A 5079-nucleotide genomic window follows, 5' to 3' on the forward strand; every position below is an offset into this window, starting at 1 on the left:
CTGAAACAGACAACACAAAATTCAGGTTTACAGCCAAATATTTTGATGTCATTACAGTTGTTACAGGGCATTGTTAGCTAGAAAATTATTATAAAAGAAACTACTACTTTTAGTGAAAACTTAACTATATTCATAGATAATGAAGACATTTCATGATACAATGAACACAATATTTCCTCAAATTGTCTTCTAGGTAAGGAGTTGCCTAACTTCTTGCTGCCATCATCAGAATTATGTCAAGATCCTTTAGGTTTCAATCTCATGTCCTTTATACTTTATTATCAAATAATGTCAAAACCAAATAACTATATTTAATTATTTTTTGAATTATTAAAATCAAAAATAGAAGATATAAGACACTTCTAACAATTTTACAAATATTATTCCAATTCATAGACATGACATGAAAGGCATCAAGGGTAATAGGACAGATTATGCATGTATGACGGGATGCTTATTTCGTGCTTTATTATTTTTGTTTAACTGTATGTTATATTAATCCTGTGCTAGATTAGTGACTACCGTTGTCAATTGTTGATAATATTTATTTTGTGACTGCAACAAGGAATCTCATTTAAGACTAAGCAATGCGTAAACGAATATTTATTTCGTGACCGTAATATGGCATCTTGTCTAGCTGTGGTGATAATAGGATTTAGTTAGTGTCTTAGGACGAGACAAGGCGTAGCTCCAACGTAATTGGTTGAGCTGCTCCTAACCTCGTTATAACGCGCGCTAGGTAGTCGTGAACGATGGAGAGTTTGGTCTTTTTGGAATTAGTTTACAATTATTAGATTTCTAACTGTACGTAATTAGTTTGCCGAATGATTACAAATATGTTGACTTTATTGTATTATATATATTATATTATCTATTTTTTTGCACTTAGGAAGTGTTTACAGTCTGTTTTGTACATTGTAAACGGGGTGTTGAGGTAAGCTCATTTTGGCTGAGTTACCCTCTCATTGTGTGCGCTCGGAAATTGTGTGTGCTCAGTGGTGCTGGGTTGGGGTGACACGGTTTTGACTCAAATCAGGCAGAGCCAAATTTGGGCTTCCAAGAATAAACTTCACCGCAGTTCTGGGCATAACTCTTAATAAGTTTCTCTAACGGACTAATAAGGGCGTAGGTGGAGTTCTTGGATAGTTCCAGGTTTTGGCTGCGTTGGGCGGTTAACAGCCGTTCAATTTGCACCCTCGAAGTAGAGGCTAATAACCTCTGCACTCGAGTAAATTGTCAGCAGCTTATTGAAGGCTCATAACCTTCAATAGTCATGCTTTTGAGGCATAACTGCCACCCCGGTTCTGTGTTCTGGGCAGTGCATTAGGGCTCGAACCCCTGATCNTAAAAATGTGACCCACAAAAAAGAGCTATTATTTAAAGCCTGTCGGAGTACCCCCTCCAATTTTTTTATTTTTTTGGTAAAATAACTCCAGGTAACTAGAAGAGTTCTACTACAATGCACCACAACCTGGAGTTATTTGGAGTTATTTCACTAAAAAATAAAATTGATTTTACAACCTGGTCAAAGAAACCCCAAGAGCTGGGGTAACAAAGACCTTCACTTTTTTTTAAATTACATCAAAACTATGAGAGGCAGGAGCCAGCAATTTATGGTGAGTAAAGCTAGAGTATATACCTGTATTTTGCATGTTTCAATTTAAGTTTAACTTATCTAGTGAAAAAATGGCATCATTTTGAAAAAAAAGTGGTCAAAGTTACCCCATTTTACGGTACTCCAGGGTGTAAGCAGCATTGCCAATATATGGATTTTTAGGCCAAAGTATTGCCAGCCATTTTCAAGATTGGTCGCCGGGTAATTTTTAATAAGAAAGTGCTTCAAGCAACTTTAACAGTATATCCCTTACTCTCCACAGACTGTAACACTTACAGATATCACAACTGATTTCTGGACAAGCTTCACTGCATCCTGATCCATCCAGCGGACCGGTCAACAAAAAACCTTACTATGTACGCTTGCAGTCTTTCAGATTTGCAGTAATTTTGAAGTAATTACTAAATGCAATAATTTAAATCCAACTGTGTCAGCAAGATCTTCAGAAGGCGAAAATTTTGCTGCTGATGCCTTGCCAAATAGCTTTCAATAGTCACCCACTTTCTGCACCCTGGTATGTACTAAGGATTGTGGAACAGTCTGTTAATTGGTCTAAAATTTCAAAATACTATGTTCTTTTATTTTTAATATAGAATTGCATCAATGATCATGCCAGATTGCCAGTCACAGTCTCACAGTCACTCAGTCAACTGGTGTAAGGCTCAAGACATCACTCACAGGCTCACAGCAAACTCAGCAGGCACAGCAGCCACCATTCACGCTTTCTCCAAAACAGGGTTGGCAATGATTAAATCAAAATGATTAAATCATGTGATTAAATCACTTGATTTTTTTATAAAAAAATCATGATTTTTTTTTATTTTTTTGATTTTTTCATATATTTAAATATATTGAGTGGCATTCTTTAATTAATATTGAGGTATTGTTATTCATGGTTTAGTATAAATGTACTAAGAATGATAAATTACTATATAAACTTGTTGCCTTTAGTGTTTATTAGGTTCCAATAAATTGAATGTTTTTGGTACAGAGGCATGAAGTGTGCAATACATTGTACGTAGCTAGCAGCTTAGCTAATTTTTATAAGGCTATAAGTAGTCTTTAACTATTTGACTATTTGTTGTATATTGATGACAATATACAATTTAAATGTGTTAGCTAGCTTATACAGAGACGGGCAGAACTGATTGAACAGTTTTGAGGCAAAATAAAGGAGTAATGGAGGTACATAAAGAAGAAAGTTTATTTTCTTCAAGATTAGCATAACATACCATTTAAAATACTTATGTTTTGAAAACAATATCAGGCAGATGGTTTTTGTTAGCTGCATCACACTATTGGAGTCATTTTCGGAAGTTTCATACAGCAAGTTCACACATATGGCAAGGTATGGCCATAACATCTGCTACAATAATTCATTCCCTTAGCTGTGGTAGGGTGTGAGGGCGACTTCTGAACACCCTCTCTTTTAGATGTCCCCAAAGAAAGAAATCACAAATGCTCAAATCAGGTGACCTAGGGGGAGACTGTGCAGGATTCCCCCATTTAATAACCGAGCCGCGGCCAGAGTACAGACTCTTCGTGAGGGATCACTGTCTGTGGTAGGACCGAGGCTCTTTAATGCGTTGCCAAAAGCGCTGAGAGGAGGGGAGTTTACCCTTGCAACATTCAAGAGACAACTGGACAAGTGGTTGAGAAAGATCCCGGATTGTCCAGTAATGGGAAACTACCATCAGCAAGTGACAAGCAACAGCATCTTGCATCAGCGTGCCCAAATGAGGGCAAATAGACGGAACACGCCCAACATTACATCCGACGACAACTCGGAGACGGAGGAGGACGAAGGCGACGCATCAGCGTGTCCTGGGACTAGGAAGTACCGAACTCATCATAAGGTCATAAGGTAAGTCGTCTCGTTTCAAGTCATTTGGTTATCGTTCAGTTTATGTTTAGCATTGGTTTATTGGTCTGAATTAAATGGGAACAGTGCAGTCAGTCACTCAAGTCACTACTAGTTGGTGTGAATAGAGGGTAGAGTGGTAGATTTATAGGACATAAAACTAGTAGATCTATTGATCACTTAGTGCTGTGCACTGTGCTATCAGCTACCTATCTGTCATATGACTCTTTAATGTACTTAGAAGATCTCCATTCCTGTAGTGTTTTTGTATATTGAAGCCAGTGCAATGGTCAATATTTAGCTCATTACCTTACTCCATTACAAACTTTACAAAGCTAATGAATAGACTTATCAATAATTGTTTACCCAAAAATCCCTAAGTGGTAAACGCCACCTTGGCCAGTTGGCCATTATTGAAGGAAATAAGTGCCCTTTTTAGCCATCCATTATGATCAATATACTGTTATTGTTAGTAAGCTACTTGCAACATAAAAAATAACACTTCAAAAAGACAAAAAAGCTGAAAAAATCAAATAAATAAAAAAAATCATGACAAAAATAAAAAAATCATTGATTTTTGATTTTTTGATTTTTTTTTTAAAAATCAAAAAAATTGCCAACCCTGCTCTAAAACTGTTGAACCGGCAAACCAGCCTACCAGAAAAGCACAGAATCAGAGCTGTTCCAAAATTTCTTCAGACTCCCAAAACATGGTTCAACTTATTCAACTTAGTGGAGAAGCAGGGAGAGGGAGGTTTGTTTTTTACTCTTCTTTAAGTTCAATTTTGAGTCCTATAAGAACTAGCCTAAGCCTACTAGGCGGTAGGACCTAAGTAAGGTCAGGCCCCTGTGCAGAGAGTAGATGAATAATGCAAGATATTTGGTGACGCTTCAGTAGCAAAATTTACACCTTCAGAAGATCTTGCCAACACATTTAGATTGAAATTCTTGCATCTAATATATTTGTCAGTCTTCGGCCAGCTATTTATAAAAAAGTAAGGTTTTCGGTATGTTGGATAGATCAGGATGCAGTAAAGCTTATCCGGAAATCAGTTGCGATGAGTACCCATCAAAAAAATGTAAACAAGTTTACTATTGTGTAGTTGCGGCCACATTAGAGTGGTCAGACTGCATTATCACATGTTCAGTTGACACTTGCTGTACAATCAGACTATTTTTTCGGGTACAATTAGTTATTTGGGGTAACATGTGCATGCAACCTTGTAAATAAGTTTGTGGCTTGTAAATAGTTTTTCATTACGAAGAATAAATGACTTTTCATTAAAAATTACCTGGCGACGCATCTTGAAAATGGTTGGCGATGCTTTGGGCTTAAAAACCCATATATTGGCGACGCTGCTTCCACCCTCTGCACCCTGGAGGTCAGGGCTGGAAAAGTCCTATTTTGTTCTTAAATATCATGGCTCTAATATCATATAGTTTCAGTAGGTATGAAATCTCGTGGCTCAAATGTCATAAGCTTTTGTTTGATTGAAGAAATTGTGGTTAGCACTTTGCAAACATGTCATTTAATAAAATTTTCAACTCCTGCAATCCACATTACTTTACCATTCCTGCCTAAATATCCTGCAGAACGTAATAA

The sequence above is a fragment of the Hyalella azteca genome, unplaced genomic scaffold (assembly GCF_000764305.2).
Source record: "Hyalella azteca isolate HAZT.00-mixed unplaced genomic scaffold, Hazt_2.0.2 contig4856, whole genome shotgun sequence".
Lineage (NCBI taxonomy): Eukaryota > Metazoa > Arthropoda > Malacostraca > Amphipoda > Hyalellidae > Hyalella > Hyalella azteca.